Source organism: Hydra vulgaris, chromosome 06, assembly GCF_038396675.1.
Source record: "Hydra vulgaris chromosome 06, alternate assembly HydraT2T_AEP".
In the NCBI taxonomy this organism is placed as follows: Eukaryota; Metazoa; Cnidaria; class Hydrozoa; order Anthoathecata; family Hydridae; genus Hydra; species Hydra vulgaris.
In genome coordinates this window covers 8,620,750-8,645,926 of record NC_088925.1, presented here as the reverse complement: position 1 = coordinate 8,645,926, position 25,177 = coordinate 8,620,750, and the positions used below count along the sequence as shown (strand labels likewise).

Sequence of the window (25,177 nt, the reverse complement as noted above, 5' to 3'; positions counted from 1 at the left end):
TAGCTTTACATAATAGAATTTCTGATAAATGCTACCGTTTACTATAGCAATACACAAGAAGTTTATTTAAAAAAAAAAACTAATACTAGTTAGCAAGGTGCAAGCTAGTAACAAGTTTTTTCTTTTTTACCACACACTTGATCGGGTGAATATATATAATATATATATGTATATATATATAACTGATCTCATCTTTGTTAGCTTTTCAACACGATGTTTTCTTTGCAGCTTCTAAATAAATAATCTAATGGAGCAAATAAAAAATTAGATATGAAGTTTGCGATTTTTTGTGAAATCGTTTCATTGTATAAACCACCATAGAGAACAAAAGAAAAAAAAAGAACAAAGATGAGCTAGAGTGAGCTTTAGCACGAGTTAGAATTAGAGACAAGAAAAAAATTAATGCGTGAATGTATGTTAGCAAATTGAAAAGAAGATGGAGAAGACAGAGTGACAAACTTGAGTTTATTTCTTAAATGCATGGGTTATTAAAATTTTATATTATAAACCACGAATTTTCAAATTAATTTTTATAAGTTAAAAACTTTAACTTAAAATAATTAATTTGAAATTTTATGGTTTAATATATAAAGTGCTGGCTATTAACCCATGGATTTAAAAAATATCGGCAAGTCCGTCGTATTATTTAATAATGTGACTGTGGGTTAAAATTTAACCCACTGTCAAGCGCACATGCGCATAACAGCATTCTTAACTTTCTTTAGGCATTGTAAATGTTTGGTGTACATAGGGAAGATGGGGGCACCTTGATCTGTGGGGCAGCTTGATCTTTTTGCGCTACATCATCTATTTATAATAAATATAATTAACATAAAATTATTTTTTTTGCAAAACAACAACGAAAATAAATAGCCGGAAGTCTATGCGGATAGCAAATTATGACGTCACGCAGATATAATTATAAATAGATGATGAAGCGCAAAAAGATCAAGCTGCCCCACAGATCAAGGTGCCCCCCCATCTCCCCTATATATAAACTGGAGACATAAAAATATTACATTTTTGAAATATATAAGAATGATGGTTGTAAAAAAAAAAATTAAATATAAACTTAAAATAAAAAAGCGACTTTATGAAAGAGTTATTTTTATTTATTAGCAGCGATAGAAGGTGAAAAAAAAGTTGTAATACTTTTTTTAAGTTTACTAATGTTTCTTTTACTACAAGGTGTAGACGCGTGCCAATCTAAAACTTATTTCGATTGTTCGCTGCTTTATTAACAAATAAAAAAAAGGAAAAATCTTATCTAAAATTATAATCACAGCCACGATATAATCTTGAAATGATCAACGATATAATCACACCAAATGAAGCTAAATCACACTAAATGAAGCTAAATCAATAAGTCGAAATAAGTTTGAGTTCCCGCGTTCTTTAATTATTTAATAACGATCATTATATATATGTATATATCTTATTATTATATATTTGTATTTTAAATATTGTAACGAAATGCTTTTTATAATGTAATAAAAAAAACAAAAAAAACAAAAAAACAATGTTCAAATAACACGCAATAAATAACAATTTACTAATATAATATACGTAAGAATTTTAGAAGATGTTTGCTCAATAGTTCATAATATATGTATATACTGATTGTTTGTTTTAAATTTTTTTAATATTGACTGTTTGATGACAATTTTTTCATCAAACAGTCAATTTTAGAAACGGAGGAAAATAATTAAAAAATAATTTGCAAAAATTGTACTTAAAGCTAAAAAAAAGTATGAGTTTAAAAAAAAAGAGTTTTTTAAAATATGTTTGCTAAAAAGTCCATTAATTGTTTAACATTTGGAGTAATGGTTATAGGTATGATATTTGCTGTTTTAGCAACTGAAGGAAAGTATTGGGAAAGTTATTTATTTGAAAAGAGTAAAAGCGTTTACACTGGGTTATGGTTATTTTGCAGGTTTCAGTTTTCCAAAGAAAATTGCATAAAAAGAAGTATCAATAGTAAATTATTTTAAACTTTTTTTAAAAATATCATTTATATTTGACATCAAGTTTTTGATTATATTTATTAAGTTCTATGTTGTTGAAGAATAGTTTAGTGATATGTATGTTGTTGAAGAATAGCTTAGTGATAAGACTATTTCTGTCTTCTTTTTGCCCCGGCCATGTAATTATTTATTTATACATTTTGGTATTGTAGCATTTTTTTAAACGGCTAAATATATACATAAAAAAAAAAAAAGTATGAATCTTTTGTTGCAAATGCATAAATTAATTTTTTTGTTGCAGATCCGTTAAGAGTAGTACAAACGTTCATGGTCATGGGTTGCTTTGGATATTTAGTTTCACTATTTTATGTTGTTTGTTATTATATTAAAAAAAAGTCAAACTTTAAAACTCTATCAGTCATTCTAAATGTCACAGGTAAAGTTTTTATGCTGACTGAAAATGTTTCTATTTTAATTATACAAAGTTAACAACAATTAAAAGTATTTAATAAAACCAATTTTTCTTTTTTTTTTTTATTAAATACTAAAGCGTTATCTCTGGTTATCGGATTAAGTGTATATTCGAATGAAATAAGTACACAACATCTCAAATATAACTGGTCTTACGCGGTAGGCTGGACATCGGTTATTTTCGCACTGATAGCAAGTATTCTTTGTTTAGTCGTTCATGGTAGATACCTCCGTCAATAGTCATGATATCAAAAATTGGAGTTTTCTTGAAAATGAAGTGGACTAAATATCGGAACTGCAAAATAACTTTTTTTTTTTTATTTTGAACGACAGATACTAAAAAATGCATTGAAGAAAACGACAACAATCTGTAGAAAGTTTTCTGGAAATTTTGTAATGAAACAAAAGTAAAATTGCATTACATAAGGCCAAAAGTTTTTGAAAATAACGTTTACCAAATACGTAATGTAACATTGGCGAAGTGTTTACTTTTGGGCGAGGCTTACAATTTGAATTCTTGAAAACGACGTTTTATGCAAATTAAGTGTTCACGTAAGGTAAGTAATTTACAAAATCTCTTCAATAAAATAACAAAGATAATAAAAATAAGCATTGTTAAAAATAATCCTACCTAAATAAAGTTGCTTGCAAAAAATTTAAAAAGATAACAATATTTATTCTATACACTTTTAATTATAAATAATAATAGCTGTTATAATAAATTTTTTTTATATGCAATGTTTATTTGTTTTAATTATAATTAATATAGTTAATAAAGTTCAAAACTGAAATTTTTTTTCACAAAGCCATAAGCGGTGAATCAGGAAATTGTCGGTAAAACTAATTTAAATATACCTCACTGGAAACAGGCTTGTTTTCGTTTTATATTAAACTTTTTTTTATGGTAAAAAAAGCTTTTTAATCTTATTACCTGAAAATACTTATTACCAGAAAATATCGTAATTACATATTACGTACCTAAAATATTGTAACGCGATCTATCGTAAGTATATGGAAGATCATTTGGAGGTAACGCATTAATTGTTAAAAAAGATCTTCTCTCGTCTTCTCAGATAATTTATAAAGATAAAATTATCCTTGCTATTAAAAGTAAACAGAAGTGTTTAAATCTAAACCATATTACGAGATTTTCGGTTATATCCCGAAAAGATTTACGGCACTGAGTATCATAATAATATATTAAGCAATAAATTCACTTAGCCTCTCTATACTTTCATTAAATCAAATAAACTCTCGGTTATCGATATAATAGAAAGCGTTGCTCTAACATGCACCGCTTAGCATAAGACTCTACTTATACTGATCACACTGCAGCACTAAAACTTTTAGTGCTTCGATATGATTAATATAAGAAGACTTGGAGAGTAATAGCGATGACTCTTTTAGTCTAAAAGAGTCATCGGTATCCTTTTGAAAAGACCAAAGTTATTTCTGCTTTGCCATTTAACTTAAGTGATTACTAACCAGTAACTATGAGTATTTCCATTACACATAGTAAATTATCAACCATATTGAAAAACATGAAACAAAAATATAGTTATATTCCAAATCGTGGTGTACATCGGAACTTATAATAATTAAAAAAAATCTTTTATTTAACTATAAACAAAACAATGGCTACAAACAATGGCTTAAGTCAAAAGATAATTAGGCAAAAGAATGCATGAAGTACAAAAGATACAAAAACTCTCATAATCAAAGTGTTCATCACTTATTCCTATCTGGTTACTAATTAGTAGTGGGATGTAAAATACTTTACTAGTAAATGCTAGTAGTAAGATGTGAAATACTTGTTCCACGGTAATTATTTGGATCATTAAGATATTTTTTATTTAACTTGACTAATGGAATAATTGTTGAAGTTGTTGGATTTTTCGGCACCTTCCCATTCGTTGTAACGAATGGAAAGAGTTGGGAGGGCTTTCAAGCCCTCCCAACTCGTTTGAACGAATGGGAAGGTGCCAAAAAATCTATCATTTTCAACAACTGGAATGGGAAGGTGCCGAAAATAAATGTTTTCCGCACCTTTCCATTCCAATTGGGAAGGTGCCGAAAAATCTATCAACTTCAGCAATTATTCCACTAGTTAAGTTATATAAAAAAATCTCTTAATGATTTAAATAATTACCGTAGAATAAGTATTTCACTTACCTTTACTAAACTTCTGGAATATCTAATCTTACTTATATGTCCTTGTATAAAAGCCATTTCTATCAGTTTGGGTTTAAAAAAGGCAGCTCTACTCTCCACGCAGATTTTCTATTGAGTGAAACTATGCAGCACTATAAAAATAATAACACGCCTTTATATATGTGCAGTTTAGATTTCAATAAAGCTTTTGACATTTGCTACTGAAATCTCTCTATTTCCAAAAAAACTTTTATTGTCCGTAGTACAAATAATTCCATCGCTCTATCTATCCAGTTCTGCAAACGTATTATATCAAGGACTTACCTTGAATCAATTTAGTCTCTCACAAGGATTTGTTCGGCAAGGTTCTATTCTATTGCCTGATTAAATTGACTTGAACTATGCAAATTAGGAACCAGTTCTCTTAGCAACAAAGAACAGTTTTAAAATCTTTCTTTTGTATTTTAAAAGATAGTAAAAACTACATGCATTCGCTTTTTAAAATAGAGGATATTTCATTTATTCTCCTTTTAAACAAAGTAAATCTATTTATCAGGCTGTTAAAAAACCAAACTTACTATTCACTGATATTAAAGCAGTTTCTCGCAACACAAAAAAATATTTTACAAATGAAGTGGTTGGTTCATGTACCACTCTTGGTTTAATTTTTTTCATTGTATGATAGAGGAGGAAAAAATTAAACTTACAGAACCTATGGAAGAACAACCTGCGGGTATTGCTAAAAGTGATTTTTAAACCTTTGATGAAAGAAAATGTTTCAAAAACACTTAACCAATTAAGTGTGGAAAACATACTACTTAGTAGTGAGTACTTAAGGCTAATAACTTTGAAAGCCGTGCTGTTTTACTGGGTGCGGATTCACAACACTTTTGTAAGTCCAAAATTTGCGTAACATTTGCGTAAGCTTTGCTTAAGTTCAAAGTTACGCTATGTGGTATTCACAAACCTTGCGTAAACAAAAACTTACGAAATTCCTTAGTTTTTACATAAGTTATTACTTACGCGAAAAGTCTAAAAAACCGTATTCACAACATTATCCTAAAAAGTGCTCAGCAAACTTTACGCAAGAAAAGTTACGTCTGCTATTTTCAGACTTAAGTTTGGCGTAACTTTAAATTATCTAATAAAATTTTAAAATGGTGTTTTTGTTATTATAAAAGATTTCAGATTTTGTTTGTTATTGCCAATAAAATATAATTTTATTTTAATTTTATACTGCTTTACGTTAAGTTATTTATTTAAATAATACAACTACAACTTTTTTTAACAACAACAACAATAGCAGTATATTTACCAAATATTTAGATGTACTACATAAACTTGTTTTATAAAACTTGTTTTCAACTTAAATTTAAGGTTAAAAAAATATACACACAATCTATATAATGGATTATCACTCTCTCATAGTCTAGCTAAAATAAGGAGAGCGACCATAGTGCAAATATATTATATAGTTTTGTTGTATGCCAATAACTTATTAAATAAGTTAAGTTAACTTAATAACTAGTTATTGTCATACATCAAAACTGTATGGTGTATCCATACTATATTAACTTATGGTTGTATCTATACTATACTCTTTATACTATATTATACAAAAATATATACAATAATATTATTGAAGTACATACTTTAACTTGCATAACTAGCATAAAGAGAAAGAGTCTCTCTTTCTCACTCTCTCTGCGTGAGAGAGAAAATATTTGTGCTAATATAGATACAATATTCACAAAAGTTTGTAATCAATTCATTAGTTTTTCAAATTTTTTTTTTTTTTTTTAATTTATAAATGAGAAAAAGACTATTTCAAAATACAATAGTGCTAAAATTATCTCTGAATAATCAGGCTATTGAAGTAACAAAGTGTTATAACTTAAATATTAAACTTACTTTAAATAATGGTGCTATGTTTTTCAATGGTTTCAATTATGCAGAGGTATTAACAATATTAAGATAATTTTGAATTATAATTCTCTGTTTTTAATTAATTTAACTATCAGGAAATATTATTGATATCTATGGATAATTTAAATTATTAAAAAAAAAAACATTTTTTTTAAAGCCTAATTTCTTTGTAAATAATATTTTTATTTGCAAATAATAAACATATTCTGTAATAGTTTAAATTGTTTTGGTAGATCTTTTATTTTGTATTTCTATATGAATTCTCATTTTTGTAGTTTGTTATTGTAAAGGCCAGAAATTCCATTAAAAGATCCTTGATCTTTTCACAGTTCAGTAGAATTATTATCTGTTGCTGTTGAAAATAGTATTACAACTCTTGAGATGACAGCATATTGTTCACACTGGTTGTAGCTATTAGATTGTACTGTACTTGGTGTCTTGAAAACCTACTACAATACTTGTTGTTGTGATTTAATCAATAATTGCTCTGTCAATGAGTCAAACTTTTTTATACTGCACGTACTTGATTCGTAGAATTAACTTTACTCTATCCATCAAATATAAAAATCTTGTTTTTATTCGTGTAAATATGGTACCATAAATTCTCAATCTGAAATATTACTGAAAAAAAACTTACAAAAAACAAGTGGGTTTTAATTTAAACTCAACTTTTATTAATTAATACAATTGAAACATTTTCCATAACATATTTTGAAAAATACAATGTTTTTCATAATATGTTATGGAAAAGTTGTTGAACTTTTGCTTATGTTTTCAAAATGTTCCTTATATTTCTGACAATAGAAATTTTGTTTATAAATAATTTCAAATAAACGAGAATGCAATAAAATGTGTTTCTTGAATTTATTGGAGCAATTTCTTTATTTAATGAAACTGTAATTCCTTATTGCAAATAAAAGTGTTTTTGATTCAAGTCAATTATGTGATAAAACAAGACCACTGAAAAAAAAATTTAACAATAATCATGATGTTTTCTTATACCCTAGGGTATGAGAAGTAAGAATGAAAACAAGAAGTTAAAACAAAACACATTAGTTTACCACTTCCATTATTTTATGAATATAAAATTTTATGCTAAACTAAAGTATTTTGATTTAACTTCCTGAAGCGATGCAAGACAAGTTGCATGATCTGATAAGGGGCGAGCCTGGACCTTTTTTGATACTATAGGACCGGTATGGGCGCCAAAAAAAGTGCCTCAAAATATTAATTTCGTGTTGTTTTTCTTTTTCTTTTTATATTAAAAATAGAAAATAAAGTTCTTTCGAATGCTAGTTTTCTGTATATTTTAGCTAATTTATTCATTACATTTATTACATATTTATTACAATTTTATTTCTGTATATTTTAGCAAGTTTATGTAGTACATCAATTTGTAATTTTTTGCCAGTAATGTTTACAAACAAGGTTCGCGGAAAGTTTAGTTTTAGGGTTAGATAAAACCAATGGCCATTCATTGATGGCATCATACAGGAAGCCGAATAATTATCTTATATAAGCCCAGGATAATACAAGTTATATTACCCATTTGGATTTAAGTAAATATGCCCGAATTATTTCTTAATGAGTGCTTATAATGTTTATATTTAAAATAATAGATGAATAGCGTTTTGTTAATAATTGATATCTCATTTAAAAAACCAACCAACACTTATATGGTCCATTTTTAATCCAATTAATAATTTTTTTGATTATTTTGCTAATAGATACTCAAAATAGATTGAAAGAATGTTTATTCTATATATGCTAATACTTTTTAAAGTTATTCACATATATGCTATATGGGGCTATTCAAATAATACGAAACACTTTTTTGCTAGACTCTCTTCTTTGTATATGTCACATTTTAAACAATCTCTCCCCGCCCTATTTGTGACGTGACATTATTTTTAAACAAATATATCTTTGAGTTTGTACTTTTATGCTAAAGGTTTACTATTCCGCTGAGATTGGAATTTAAATTTTCAAAGTTTTTATGTCACACTATGGCTAACCACCCCCTCTCCCATGTGATATTTGGTGACACTTTCAAACATCCCCACCCTATATAAGAACGTCACGTATTATTTGAATAGATTTTTAAATATAGCAACAACAACAAAAAATAATTGTAAGTAAATTTAAACCCTGTCTTAAAAAACGAAACATTCACTGTTTGATCATATTGCCCTGTGAGTCCTAATAAAAAAGAATTAGTAATACTAACTACTTCCTTTATATAAATAGTTATAAAATATTTGCCTTAAATTTTGCGTAAGTTTTTGCCTAAGTTTTGCGTGACTCATGCGCAGCCTTAACTTTAGCAAATGCTGCGAAAAAGTTGTGAATACCAAATAGTTACGCAAAAAATATTTTGCGTAAGTTTTTCGTAACTTTTGCTCAACTACGCAAGAGTTACGCAAAAGTTGTGAATCCGCTGGTCGTAATTTTATAAAGTAATTTTACGCATCGCAATTACGTATTACATACGCAATTACATACGTAAACTATTGATTAAAATTATTATATGTATTGTAAATAGCGTAATTTTATCCTGAAATAAATTTATAATGGCATGATATCATACCATTATTATGACACAAATCAAGTTATTAAAATTTAAAAAAATAATACATTTAACACTTTTACAACTTACGCTTTCTATGTAACTCTTTTACTTATAACTTAATGCCGTAAAAAAACATTATTCTTAAGTACAAAACGCTATCCAATAACTCAGTTCAAAAAATATAGAGATAGAACAAGATAATTCTAGCGTTGGGATATACACATCTGACCTTTCTATGCGCAACATTTTTTTTACAGTAACCAATGGTGGTATTTTTTTATCCAGCCAATATTGCTTTTGCTCGTTATTTTTAACTTAATTTGAGTCTTACTTAAAAAACTACGATAAAGTTATGGATGTACCTAATCTAAAACTAATTGAGTTGCGAACCGCCTTTTATAATCTTAAAACAAACTAAAGCGCTGGATTTGATAAAAGTAACGTTGATGTTGTAAACTTAGTTTACAATGTAAACAAACCGTCTTTGATTCACATATTTAATTTTTCTTTTAAAACAGGTATTGCCCCCGAAAAACTTAAAAACTCCAGTTTTAAAGACCTTAGATAGCTCTATTGTTTCTATTATTGATATTTATCTACTTTACCTTTTTTCAAGATTGCTTGAAAGAATGTAAAACAGGTACTTTAATCATCCAAGTGGGCACGGTACGTTTTTAAAACGTTCTTTGAACATTTTTATTAGGTTTAAACCTAACTTAAACGTCCATAAAACGTTTAAAAAACGTACCGTGCCCACTGGAATTTATCAGAGAAAAATATGCTGTATTTAAAAATTTTTTTCCACTGACCATGCAGTGGTTGAAATTCTATATCAATTGTTAAACGCACTAAGTACTAACTACTCTACATTTAGAGCTTTCATTAATATGTCAAAAGCTTTTTATTTTTCAGTATTAAGAGCTTTTTTTATACTGTGGTTTTGGTTCCAACGTTATTTGACCAATAGAGAGAAATTTATACTATATAAGCAAAAACAAACATGTTCGTATGCCGTAACTTGTGGAATTTTCCAGGACTTTAGGATTTTAGGATCGTTATTATTCCTAGTGTGTATAAATAACTTAAATTTAGTTATCGACTTATTAACTTGTATTGTTTTTGCAGGTGACTACAAGCCTTTTTATTCCTGCAGTGATATTAAAACACTTTTGAAACAAATGAAAAGTTGGGTAAATTTAATGAGTGGTTTATGAGTAATAAACTTTCTCTTAATATGGACAAAAACCAAATTTATTTTATTCCGTAAACTAAATCAGAAAATATTCCCATTAAGCTGCCAAACTTAATAATCTTAATAAAACTTAATAATAACGTTAACATTAAAAGAGAAATTTCAGTTAAATTTTTGGTTGTAATCGTAAATAAATATTTACGTTCAAAAAATATTACCATGATATTTAAGACTAAACTATTTCTAAAAAATAAATCTCTAAATAGTATATATTTTTTTTTAAATAATTGCTATTTAATTTATTGTGATATAACTGTTGTAAAAAAATGAAATATTGCTTGATGTCATGAACCAGAAAAATCCTTTGGGGGTATGATTGTACTTTCATTGGTGGTTACTAGGTTATAAGTCCTTAAATCTGGTTACACCATCCGTGGAAGAAAATCCATTTTCAAATTTTGCATAATATCCCATTAAATACATAGCTGGTAAGTAACTAACGAAGTTGGTTTTAAGAATTTTTATTCATCCCAAAAACATAATATAAATATTTATGCAGTAAATTCACTGGTAAATAACAATTCTTCAATTCTTAAAAAGCAAAGTTTCAATTCTAGTTATTTTTTCCTGAGAAAAACGTCAAAACTTGTAATATTCCTAATCCATTTTTTTACTGTTGATGACTGTGATGCATCTTTGCAGTCTGTCTTCATATTCTGGGTGGTTGCTTGGTCTCATGTACCTTTGCCAATTGTTTCTGAAAAGATGATGAAGTGCTTCAATTGTTTCCTCTGAATAAATTCCCAAAGAGCTATTGTGGCGTTGGATGAATTGTGGAACATGGTGAATAACAGCATGAACCTTGGGAGTGATGGTGGTGCCCTGAAGTTGTAAATGATGACTCTGAACTGCTCAATTCTTTCAGCATTGCTGTAATCAAGAGTATTGCCAAAACAAACATGGACAACACCATTGAATTTTCTAAGTGTGTCAATAAAGGGAACAGCTGGAAAGAAAGAGTGCTGCTGGGCTAATCTCTCCAAAACATCCACATTCTTCAAAAGCTTCCTGCACTCATTTCCAGCCAGTTGTCCACCATGAAATGGCTGCTGTTGAATATGAAGTAACGCCAGCTATTCAGGAGCATGTATCCAAATTTTTGAGAGAGACTGAAGAAGATGATTTACGACACCAAGCTACAGATGAAGCTCCATGGGTGGAAGAACATCAAGAACAAAAGATGCGTCTGAGGCATTGATGATGGGTTCATGAACGGAGTTTCTGAATAAACTTGCTTTCTTGATGTTAGCATCAGTCGCAATGAATGCCTGATAATCTTTTCTGATTAATCCAAAAGTTCTTAGAGATCCACACTTAGCAAGATCTTGGGTGTGCACTGGAAAGTGCTTGTAGACCACAAATGATGTTTGCCAGCTTCATATCACAGGACAAAATAAAGGGAAGTTTTTCAATGTTCAGTAGATCAAAAACTTGCTTGACATTGCTATAGTTTTCCTGGAGATCTTCAGAAATGGCAATCAGTAACTGACGCTTAACACCAGAATCTTTGACCAGAGAATTGGTGAGAAGTCGTTTTGGTAGCGGAGATTTTAAAACTGAAACTTTTTCCATTATTCTAAAGCTTACTTTTAGAAAACCACCACCACCATCCACTCCCAGCTTCATAATGTAGTCATCAGAGAGGTTTATAGTTTTGAGAACTTGCTGACAAAGAGCTTTTAAGTCTTTGCAGTGAATGACAAGTTTATCCACCTGATTTGTGCCCTTGTCAGTTGCAACTTTGATCCAAGTTTTGGTAAAATGACTTTCAAATTTTTTGCTCAACTGGTCAAACTTAGAGAGGAAGTTCTTTTCTACAATCCGACTTGAAACAGCTTGATTTAGTGTTGACACCAGCTTTTTCACACCAGAATTGGACAGCCCTGTGTTGTGTTGCATATAAACAAGATCTTTTGCTGTCAGTTTTGATTCTTTATTGAAAAGTCTTTTTGCTCTTAAAGATAAACCTTTGAAGTCTTTTTGTTCTCTTCCTGGGTTTTTGCTCGATTTGGCATTTTTTGTTAATTCAGATACTAAATCTATGAAAAAAATAGATTGAATAACTAATGCTCAAGCTTTTTCTGAGAATTTTATCATAATAATTTATAAAAAAGCAAGTTCGATTTTTTTCTTAAATTTTTTTGGTACAAATAACTTGTATATTCTTTTTTAAATTAAAAAAAAGCTCCAATTTTTTTTCCTTCCCAAAACGACTCAGCTAACACAATCTGTCAAAATTTATAAAGTGGATGAAAGTAAAAGTTATAAAAAAATAAGTTTTATTGCTCTAGAGTTAAATATTTTGTAGTATTTTTAATGCGATTTTATGCAAATTTGAGAATGGATTTTCTTCCACGGACGGTGCAACCAGACTTTGGGACTTATAACCTAGTAACCACCAATGATAGTACAATCATACCCCCCAAAGGATTTTTCTAGGTCATGACATCAAGCAATGTTTCATTTTTTTACAACAGTGATATTGCATGGGTAAATACAAATCATGCAAAATTAACTGTAAACAAAAACGCGCGTGCTATACTTAATAAAGAGAAAAGTGTTTCGATATAGGTGTTATTACTTTTAATATACCCAATATTAAATGCTTCTTTTAAACTAAAATTCATTTATATAAAATATGTCACCGAATGCATTAACATTTTTTTCATTAACTTAGTTATAAAATTATTTAATTTGAATGTAATTGTTGAGGTTTTTAACTATCAATGAATTTTTGTTTATTTTACTTTTATACAAATGGTAAAAAAGTATACATATATATATATATATATATATATATATATATATATATATATATATATATATATATATATATATATATATATATATATATATATATATATATATCTGTTCCGTTAGCAATTCTGCTCAAGAATTCTTTAATTACTTGGGCTCGTATATTTCTATTATAATTCAAGCGATCCTTTGGTAGGTTAGAAAAGCTTCTGGCTGTTAGGCCTTTTTTGAAATCATATAATGTGCAGGTAATGTTGAATGGTAAAACATCAAATGTAGTCATCTTAGCTAAAACAGCTGGTAATGAGCCATTTATTTTATCACTTTTAAAAAAGCTGTTTATAGTTATAGAAGGTTTTAATTTCCGTACAAATTCTGAAGAATCTAAAACAGCGGTGCTACCTACATCTCTTTAAATTGATTTCATGAATTGTTTTTAAATGGGTATGAAGATTGCTTGTGGAACCTCCATGTGTTATTATTACTCTCTTCACAATTCGCATTTAGCATACTCTCCTGCGTTTTTTGTAACAAAATGAAACCACGATGAATTTTTATTACTTGCTTTGGAATGCTCCTCAAAATCTTGAATTTTTGTATCAGTGTAAAATACAAATCCTCTAAAAGTTCGAAACACTATAATAAAATATATATGTCATACTCTGATTAATAAGAAACTATTTTGCTTAACGTTTGGAAATTATGTAATATTTTAGTTAAACCAAGGACTTAAAATAAGATTTATTTCTTATTTTACGTCCTTGGTTAAACTAATACGGCACGTAAAAAATATTTACGATGAACTTTGTTTCTATTTATAAGATTAATTAAATAATAAGATTATTTTGAATAGTGAAGCTATTTTGAAAGGTGAAATTATTTCAAATAGTTGTATTTTGATTTGGATTTAGAAACATAAGAATCTGTTGCAGTATCTTTCAGTGAAACAAGTGAAATTCCAGTGAAACAGTGAAATTATTTCAAATGGTGAAACTATTTTGATATTTGAATACCACTATTTCGGCTACTTTAAATTGTTCCAGATACCGAATGTAGCCAAATTGTTCCCGGATTCTGGTAATCTCAACCCTAATCTCAACTTTAGTAGTTTTTTTCGACGCTAATTGTGTCATTAATTGTGTTTGAAGTGCCCGCACATTGGCATGACCATTCAGCATATGAACCATGGAAGCCATTGCTTATACAGTCTCCCAAATCTCATTCAATCAGTTTTTAGACATAATTTGGCAACAACTCTCATGAAAGGTCATTAATAAATGGGAACCCTCAACTCGTACAACAAACAAAGATTAATCCGCATAGATACCGGAAAATACTAATTGGCATGTTATGGCAAATAAAGGCTGATTGAAAGTAACAAAACATGTCAGTTAATTAGCTTTCTTGCATTTTTCTTTAGCCATCAGGAGTAATGTGTATATTGTACATAAATCTCCAGGGAAATTGTTTAAAAAAGGCATTAGTGAGACATAGGACGATTCGTACAGATGGCTTTAGGCCATGGATAGTGCCATATACCCGTTCCAACGAGGTCTACAAGTGACTCCGAGCCATGCAGCACACATCAACAAAAAGTCAAGTTGCAATGGTGCATTAAGGAACGACATTTTTTTAACCCCATATACAACATCTACAATATCATCTCAAAATCCTGTGCTATTTGGCTATTTGTAAGTAGATAATTTTATCTTCCCAACAGTTGCAATCTATTTTAAAGTAGGTAGAATATTTGGCCTATAAACATTTATATAAAAACTGATTGCATGCGCAAGAGTAATACATCAAATTCCACCCATGCTGTTCACAATCTAATATTGAAAAGAATTTCAATTAAATTCTATAATTCGAAGTGTCTATGCAAGTACACAGACAACCAGATTTGGATGTAGCACAATAATAACCTTGACCTTATTGCACATACAATGCCATGCCCTTAAGTGACGCATTTACGCTTTAGAGTATTTTTCTTACTCTTTTTGTCCTTATTAATCACGTTTTCAACAAAAGTTCGTTAGCATTATGGAACTTGTTCCTGCGAGGTAACAATCAAGTTCTGAAATGTAGAATGTTGTTTTAAGCACGGCAATGTATGTCCTCTTAAATAACTGTTACAGCTGTCTCAACAATCCAACGTTGCTCATCCTTTCTGTTGGTGCTTTTTTATAAATACCAATTATCCGATAAAATCTTATGGCTTGCATGAAGGAAGAAAAAAGTTTGTTTTTGCCTAGAACGGTTATAACTAATAAATTATCTCCAAAACATTTCTGTAACTCCACATTTGAGCTAACTCTAACTTTATGACCATAGTTAATAGGATGGAAATTGTCTGCCTCTTCTTATAAGTCTTTTTACTTTCGTTTTTTAAATTCGCAGATTTTCCGCAATTTAATTTAAAATCAAACTTACCAAACGTTTAGCGAAGTGTTTTATTAAATTTATAGCCATACGTTATTTTTTGGTTTGTATATTTTTAAACGGCATACAAAAGCATAATTAAAGTGACAAACTGAATATTACAACCTAATGTTACAATTATATTTGCGGAAAGGCACGGAAGGCTTACGTACCTCTTTAAACAAGAATTACTTCAGCACAAAAAAGAGATTCACTGCATAATAGGCATAACTTGTCTGCTACGTCTATTATGATAAAGTTAATAACATTCATTTTTAGTGAACTAAAACAAAATTTTTACGGTCAACTAGGTTCAACTAGTTGACCGTAAAAATTAGGTTCAACTAGGTTCAACGCTGTGAACTGCGCGTTCTAAGCCGCAAGAGTATTGACGTTATAATATATTTTTCGTTGTAATTAGTTTTTTAGATTCGCAGCCAGTCAGTAAGAAAAATAATAAGTTAAAGGATAAGTAATTTTTTTAGTGTCACACTTTAAATAATAAATTCCTCACAGTTGTAATTAATATAATTGTTTATAAAGAAACATAATTTAGATTTCAATTTAGAAAAGTAGAATTCGTCTGAGAACAAACTCCACTTAAATTAAACAGTTAAGATTTGCCACATTAAGTCTTCAAAATTAATTTCGATTTATACAACAAATAAAAAATAATAATATAACTAATATTTTCTAATCTTCAATGGATATGAGCTGACACTCATAATAGTGTAGGGGAGAGCGGAGTTGGTTGTCGCACTTTTTACCTTTTTACATTTTTCATTAAATCAAAGCCAAACTTTGCACAAAGGTAGTTTAACTATTTCCGGTTACTATTATAACAATTGCATGACATTGAATTAAATATATTTTGTTGTAAAATCATTTTTCAAAGACCTCTGCTGTATGATAATCCCAACCACCGGGTTAGGGTTGGTTGTGATATATACCAAATATTATATAATAATAGCTGTAAACATTATATATATTAGCTACATATCTATCAACATAGTCAAAAGGTATTTGATGAACATTCCAGGCATTTGCAGGATTGGCCATTCTTTTGGGGTTAAAAATTGAGCTATAAGATAAGCAGTTTTGTTAACGATAAGTGCAGTTTTACTCAAGCAAAAATAATAATGTGTACATCCATGCATCCAATTTTTAGTCTTACTTCTAAAAAAGTTCTATTTTATTTCTTATCGCTCCATCATTGGTTTGCCGCTTTGAAATGATTCTAAACAGTAATTACATAAATGTTCTTCATCATTTGATAAGTTTAAAACTGTCAAAGTGCTTATTTTAGCAAAATTTGACTTCAGCAATTATTTTTCTTTTATTCACATGAAATTTAGGGTTTTTAGTATTACTAGTTTGTTTATACGTATCATTAATAAGCCATGCTTTGAAACCATGCTTTGAAACCATGCTTTGACAGTTGAGTAAATTAGAATCATAGTTAAACAATTTTTTCTACCTCTTTTTGATGCTAGTTTTGACCTTCTTTAGGCAGAGGCTTAATACTATCTGTTGGTAAGATTGAATATTAACAAAACTAATTGAGTTATTGGATCATGATCAGAGATATTTGATACAAGTGGATTTTTTAAACTTCTGTCAAGCTGTTTAGCCGGTATCTGAATAAATTCTTCAAACCTTTTATTTGGCGGTTCTAGTTGAACTGAATATAGTTGGCAAATTTCTTCATTTAAATCAGCTTGTGAAGTAGATGGGTTTGGGCGATCAGTTACTCAATCAGGACAATAATATGCATCAATAAAAATATCAGGATTCGAAATATCCATTGCAGCAAAACCACTAATAAACATTCTTGAAGATACAGCCTGTGATATAGCTTGTGTTGTTGTACTTTTGAACGACATTATATAGCACTAAACAAGTACTTGAATGAGCGGTTTAAAAAAATTATTAGCGCAGTCGAAGCAAACGTGACAACCATTCCAATTTATTCTGTGACGAGTAACCCCTTCTATGTTAGCAAAATGACACCTGTAAGTTTACCCAAAAACGTGTGAATTTCATGAGAATTTTTTATAGATTAAGTTTCTCAAATGAATAAAAAAACTTTATAAATTTATATTCAAAACACAGTAAAATACTTTCCTTTTAGAAAAAGAAAACTTTTAAGTATGTCAAATTCAACTCTTACATATTAATAACATATACAAACAAATAACTTTTTTCCTACACGCTAAAAAAAGAAATAGGGTATACCAGGGCATATCGGGACAATTGGCATAACGGGACATTTATGCCTGAAGCCTTATATCTCAGCTAAAAAATTTTTTCAAAACTTTTTTTGATAAAATTGTTTATCAAAATTGTGCTTCATTACTGTAAAAAAAAATTAATTTTAGAATACCAAAATGCATTAAAAGTACCAAAATGCATTAGTAAGTTTACGAAAAACAAAATTTGCGTATTTTCTTAAGCGATACCACGACAAAAGATTTATCTTGAACTATTGCGAATTTAGTTTATTTATGAAAAAATTTATATTTTTCAGACGGTATTTTTTATCCACTTTTAGAATCTGGTTTTAAAAAAATTATTTGGAATTGAACTTTTTGAATAGTATTAATTTCAGTAAAATGACTTTAGTGGGGCATATCGGGTCAACAAGTTATTTATTTAATTGAATATATTACTATTTCGTGATGCTGTTTACTATTTGATGATTTTTTTTTTAATCTAGAATAATCTTTTTCTTAGAATTCAATTAGAATTCAAAGAAATTGTTATTTTTAACAAAGAAGGTAAAAAGTTATAAAAGAAAGATCAATCATCTAAAATGGGATAAAATGCAGTTTTAGCAGTGAGTAAAAAGGAACTTAGAACTAAAAAAGCTGCCGATACATGACATATTTAAGTTTGCTCTACATTCACATAATGCAAATTTGGTTGTCGTAACTTATTTTTAGAAATTTTTATTTTTTGTTTTTTTATTTTCTTTTATCAATGAATTTTAGGAAATTTATAAAAAACAGTGTTAAATATGTTTAGTTTATCCGCAACTAGCATTTGTTTCCTTAGTGTCCCAATATGCCCCGCTATACCCTAACTGTAAAAATGTCTTTTTTAATAAGGTTTCTGTTTGACGATTTAAAAGTTCTAAAACCTATCTAAATTTTTAGTAATAAGCTTTGTGACAACCAACCCGCGTGACAACCAACCCCGCTCTCTCATTAGTGTATTAAAAAGCAGACAATTTCTAATTTTAACAACCTTTGGCCGCCCTCTTAAATTTAGTTGGCATCTTGTTTAGCTTAAAAATAAAATATATTGCAAATGAGTTCTTTGACCTCAAAAACGTAATATATGATGCAAGAATCATGTTAAGTAATTCACAAGCTGAGATACAAATATCATTTTAGACGCCATCTTGAATTTATTAAGTGTACTTATAGATTCGGAAATTTATTTTGATTATGATTTAATGTAGCAAACAAATAAAAAAAGAAGCGCGTGTATTTATCGGGTGCTGCGTAAAGAAATGATAAAGATAATAAAAAATTAAAAAAAAATAAAAATGTTGTTTACGGGGTTTAGATTAGCTTAGGTCAAGAAGCAACTTGATTCAAAACAATAAATGAAGGAAAACATAATGTTGTTGGTTACAAATTTAAAAAAAAGAAAAACAACAAAAATCTAAAAGGACGATAAGTATGAGGAAAAGCCACAAAAAATAAAAAAATTTAAATGCAGTCCTTTATTTTACTAAAAAAAAAGTTACTAAAAATGATATTGACACACATTGTAAAAAAATAAGCGAGAAATAACCTTGGTAGAAGACTTAATGAAATTTATAGAAATAATATTAACAATAAACCTAGTTCCAAATGCCTCATTGAGATTAATTCTAATTACTTATCGGTATTTCAAATAAGTAATAATTAAGGAACTTGAAAAATACACATTTAGATAGTAACTATTTAGCGGCAGTTGGTTGACCTAATACGTCATAAAATTATCTCGTGATAAACGCGATAATCGCCGTTTTCAAACCTAAATTTTTCAAAATACTTTACCAAATATAGAAATCGTGAAGCGGGATTGGCTGCACAAACAGATATGGTGTTTTTCAGAAAAGGTGAATCTGATTGTCAGGTTTTTGTGAAAATGATATAGGAAATAACTGGAGAGAGCTTTACAGCATTTGCCACAAAGGCAACAAAAAAACATTTAGAAAAATATTTAATATGAAAGGGTTTAATAAAAGCAATAAATTATAGAAAAAGATTTGACAATGACTTGCTATTTTTTAGTTACACAGAAAAAGAAAAATGGATAAACCCTTTGTATATTGACAGATACTACAGTGCTTAGAGAAGTAAATAATTTGAAAAGTTTTTTTTAGAGGTACACACTACATAGAGGGACACACTTTATGGACTTTTTCTTTCTGTTGCAAGGTTATTAAATCACTACAGCGAAACGCAATTTTGCAGGGAATCATAGATACAATAATAGAGCAAATATGTCTAAAAAATACAAAGGCGTATAGGCCTCATATAATTTAGTATAATTCCCCCATACAGTGCTCATTCTTTAAACTTATGTAAAGTGCACTAAATGGAAACATTCAAAAGCTATTTTTTTTTGTAGCTCATTTAAATGGAAAATATTAAAAGAAACTACTCACTGTTCAATTTACTCAATATAAACATCTAGGTGGAGCGCCTATATCGTTGCTGTTCATCCATTAGAAAAAATTACTTTTAAACTCAATTGTTAGATATAAAAATTGAAGCGCATCTGCCAGCAGATAGTCATGCAAAAGTCATTGGTCTGATTGCATGGTGTTTTAGGCGAGTACTTACGCAGTTTGACTCTCGTTCTCTATCTCTCATAAGCCTTGATTTCTTTTTTTCTAACTAAAGCATTCAATTTCACAAGTTTAAAATATAGCATCTGTTGTAAGTAACTTTCTTGTTTTGGACAAAAGCCTCAAACAACTGTAAGCTCCTTTAACTTTACTGTTAAGTAACCTACGTAAACATACACATACTTTTTTATTTATTATATACATTTGCTGCGCATATAATAAGAAAATATAATTACAAGAAAACGTTTACATAAAAAAAGATACAGAAAGTTAAAGCCACAACAATCTTTTCATAAAGCCCTTATACGGGCTTTACAAATTAAAAATAAAATAATATTGTTAAAAATACTATTCACAATTCCAATATAATAAAAAGATAAAAGTTTTCATTCTAGAAAGTAAATAATATCAATATAATTTTTTTAGAAAGTAAACAATATCAATATAATTTTTTTAGAAAGTAAATAATATCAGTAAATAGTATAATTTTAGTGATAGTTATTCAAATATAATGACAAATTCTTTTGAATATAAAAAATAAGAGACAGTCAAACAAATAAAAAACTATATATAATGGGTATTGATGCTCATTTAGAAAAAACTGACAAATTATTAATCTAGTTTAGAAATTTCATTTTTAATTAGAATATAACATTAAAACATTAATAATATTAACATATAACTTTCTTTATTCTTTATAAAAACTTTTATACTCCAATTCTAGAGAACAAGAGATTTTTACTTACTTTTTTGATATCCAAAAAAGCTGTCGGTTTTTTATATATATTAGGGGTATCTCAGATAACATGTTTTCATTATCCGACCAGATATCGAATACCCATATATTTAAAAATTATTCTGCTGGATGTGCGGCCGGATAATGTGATTCAAATCCTAAAATAAACACTTTATTATGAGAAAATACCGTGATAAACCTTAAAAATACCGAGTTTTGTTTGGAAGCTTTCTAAAATTAAAGATAGCTGTGATTTCTCAGCAATTTGCATTCCATATGGAAAACAGATAAGCAAGACATGTAATAAATCTGGTCAGAAGTCATTTCCACCACTCAACTGTATAATCACGGAAAAAAAAATTCGTTATAAATTGTATGAAGCGGAAAAAAAAATTAATATTGAATCTTCATCAGCTGTACAAAGAAGTTCAAAATATATTGAACTTTGATCAAGCCTTATTTGTAAAAGCCTCTCAAGGAGTTGATGAGTTTCTTTAATTACTCGATTGTAGAAAAAAATAATGACGTTTTAAATTAATATAAAGAGAAATTTCAACTGCTAAAAGAATTAGCACTTAAGTTACTTGCACCACCTACATCAGTTTATTATTCGAAGATTGTTTTCATTATTTATGAGAAAAAGCGATCAAGGCTAGTTCAACGGGGAGAAATATTAATGTCTCTACGTCGAGATAAAAGAAAAATGAATAAGTGATAAACTGATGTATTTGTTGTGCACACATAATAATACGTTTATACATATGGTCAGTGAAATTGTGAAACTTTTAACAATATTAAATAAAAATGGCAAGGTGGTTAAAAAAAAATTAAAATACAAATGTTTTATAAATGTATGACTGGTTAAAAGAACACAGAATAAATTTTTTAATTTTACGAAAAATCGTATGTTATGCCAGTGTGGATTTACTTAAAATGTGATTTTTCCAATTGCTATATTGTTTACATAAAGCTACAACTAGAAAAGAGGTTTAAAAGATTTTCTAAAGTTCGTTTACAAAAAAGTTTGTTAATCATTGCAACTCCTAAAGTGATTTAAAGTTATATAAACTTTTTGAACATTAATAGATAAGTTTTGATTGAGGGAATTGAAAGGTCATATAAGATAAGTTTTGATTGAGCTAGTTTATTCCAATCATAAAAAAGCTTCATTTTTTTTTGTTAGCAATCTTTCTCAGATCTGAAAATTATGCTTAAAAATGAAATGTCTAGCGTCAAGCTGATCATGAATAATAAATGAAGCACATTTGTGCTATAGGCGATTGAAATGACCTCGACAATTGGTAAAAGAAAAAGAGTAACAAAATGACATCATTTAATACTAAATATGCATTTTTAGAAAGAGACAAAGAGTTGTTCACGTTGTAAGAATTTCATTCGAAAATGAAAAATGTCAATCAATGATGACGTTTATTCAATAAAAATGACCATAATCAAATTAAAGAAAATGTACGGCGATTTTGTTTTAATTATTTAGTGTCTTACAGAACGGAATACAGCACTTTGTAGCACTTTGGATTAATTGTTTCAACCAAACAATGGAAGTTTTTTGGGATTGGTTAAACTGTTAGGAAAATACGATTCATACATAGAGGATCATTAAAAGCGTATTAAAAAAAAATAATGATTATTACTTGAGCAAAACATTTCAGGCTTATCTGATTAGTGATTACGCCCTGCAAAAAGTTATAAATAATGTTCAAAAATCGAAATAGTATATTTCATAGTTTTGGGTTGCACACCTGATGCTAGTTACCAAGAGAAGATGATTGTAATTTGCGAATATGCAACATTGGGAGTGCACCAGTAGAAATCAATTATTATCTGGATGTAGAAATAACAGTCTAAATTTTATTCTTGGAGAAATGGCAAAATCATAAGTTATTGCAATGGCATTTTTTTGAATTTTGCATCAAATTTAACTTTGTTCGGAGCTTTAACACAGCAATACCAGATCTGAAAATATCATGTACAAAATCCGACAGTAAAGTCTATCACTGATACCCGCTGGGAATGCAGGAACTCACGTAGAGCTTTCATAGCTTCAATCGTTGTTGCATGGGGTGAAATAAGTTTTTCGAAGTTGAAATTAACCAATATCTTTTTGGGAACAACTATGGCATATGTTTACATGAATTTTGTGGTAATGATATCTTTCAAATAAGATGTCGTTAAGTGTCTGTATTGCTCTCAATTAATTAAAGACTTTGCAGTTATCAAAACAAGAAAAGTTGATTTTGTTGAACATTTACAAAATTTGCATGAATGTGAAATATGCAGGCGCAGCAATTCCGATTTTCGCGAAATATAGGACAAACAATGAACAAAAGAAAAGAAAGGGCACATTGAGTGTGACCAAGAGACGGTAAAAAACATAGAACAAAAGTTCTGAAGCTGTTTAGTAAATAAACTTTGAGATGATATGGCCACTATTTGTGATGACTCAGTCAGTAAATATTTCAATCTACATTTGAAATACATTTTCAATCTACATTGAAAATACATTTTCAATCTACATTGAAAATACATTTTCAATCTACATTGAAAATACATTTTCAATCTACATTGAAAATACATTTTCAATTTTAAATAATAATATTCAAAGTATAAATAAAAATGTCGAAAATTTTAAACTTTTAATGCATAATGCATAAATTAAGTCATTATTTTAAAATAATTTGTCTTACAGAGACCTGTTGTACAGGTATTATAAAAACTGATTTGACTGCTCGTTTTCCTACATTGCTTATTACAAACAGCATAATACTTAATAATACTCCTTCAAAACATATAACATTTAAACGACAGATCAATGAAAACTCCACACAACAATGTCGGAACCATCTAATCAACTGTGTTGATTGGGAGCTGGTTCATCTCACGATCCTAAGAATGCTTTGGAACTTTTTCTATCGCAATTTTTAAAACAATACAATAAAGCATTTCTTAAAAAAAAGTTTTATGTAAATTCAAAATCACTTTAATCTCTATGGATAACAAAAGGTCTATTAAAATCGTCGAGGAAAAAATAGAAGTTTTATGAAAAATTAAAAAAAAAATAAAACTTATTCAAGTTAAATTAAATATAAAAATATAAAATTATTTTTGAAAAAATAAAAAATAAAAATTTTATTCTGAACTGAAAGAAAAGTCTCAAGATCATTGACAACAGATAGGGAATGCAATTAAATAAATAATTGGTCAAAATAAATATAAAAATAACGCTTTGTCAAAAAAACTTTTACCGAAATATTCCTCCAACTCCTAACATTTGATTTCTATCTGAAAACTTCTAATAAAAAAAAAAATGAAAGTTGCGATCTGCTTTATTACCCAGCAAGCAAACGACGTCGTGTCAACGTCTAAGTAAGGTTGAAATTTTTAACGTCAGAAATTTCAAGTCGCTTCCACGTTGATAAAGTAACGTTGAACAATATGACGTCAAACGACGTCGTATTGTTCAACATTACTTTACGCTGCGTTACTACTACTTACAACGTTACTTTACGTTACTACTACTTACAACATCTTAGTGATGTAAAAAGTCGAACGTCGGAATTTTCACGTCACTTCCACGTTGGTTAATAGTTGATAAACTAAGGTTGATTATTCAACGTTAAAACGACGAATTTTTAATTTCTATTTGATATCGAGGCAGATTACGAAAACGTTTTTTAAAAATAAATATGGCTAATCGCCCAGCGAAATGTGCTTTTTTAATTGTATTTTATTTAAAAGTGTTGATATTTAAAAATTATTGATAACTTTATATAATAATTTACTTGACATGAACGCCAAACCACTACCAAAGGATGGTTCACCTCCAAACGTAGCCAACATACATATATTGGCAGCTACGCATAGATTCATTATTTTTTATTTTAATATTACAATAGAAGAGTTCTAAAACTTAAAAACTAAAACATGTTAAATAATTCATTAAAACTAAACATGCTAAATAATTGCTTGTGTATAAAAAAAAAACAAAAAAAACAATTATTAAAAAAAAAAATACATTAAATATATACATATACTGATATAGATAAGGGATTTTCAAAAATTTAAAAAT

The 25,177-nt window shown here is 28.6% G+C and overlaps 1 long non-coding RNA gene across 2 annotated transcripts; it reads left to right on the top strand.

Moving 5' to 3' along the window:
- The first annotated feature begins 1,643 nt into the window (after positions 1-1,643).
- Positions 1,644-3,114, top strand: LOC136080933 (uncharacterized). Of its 2 annotated transcripts, XR_010638739.1 has the most exons (4): positions 1,644-1,748; positions 1,855-1,977; positions 2,266-2,400; positions 2,515-3,114. It is a non-coding gene; the product is annotated as an uncharacterized LOC136080933 (long non-coding RNA). The 2 variants fall into 2 exon arrangements; XR_010638738.1 differs by lacking the exon at positions 1,644-1,748 and having other exon boundaries at positions 1,756-1,977.
- The last annotated feature ends 22,063 nt before the right edge of the window (positions 3,115-25,177 follow it).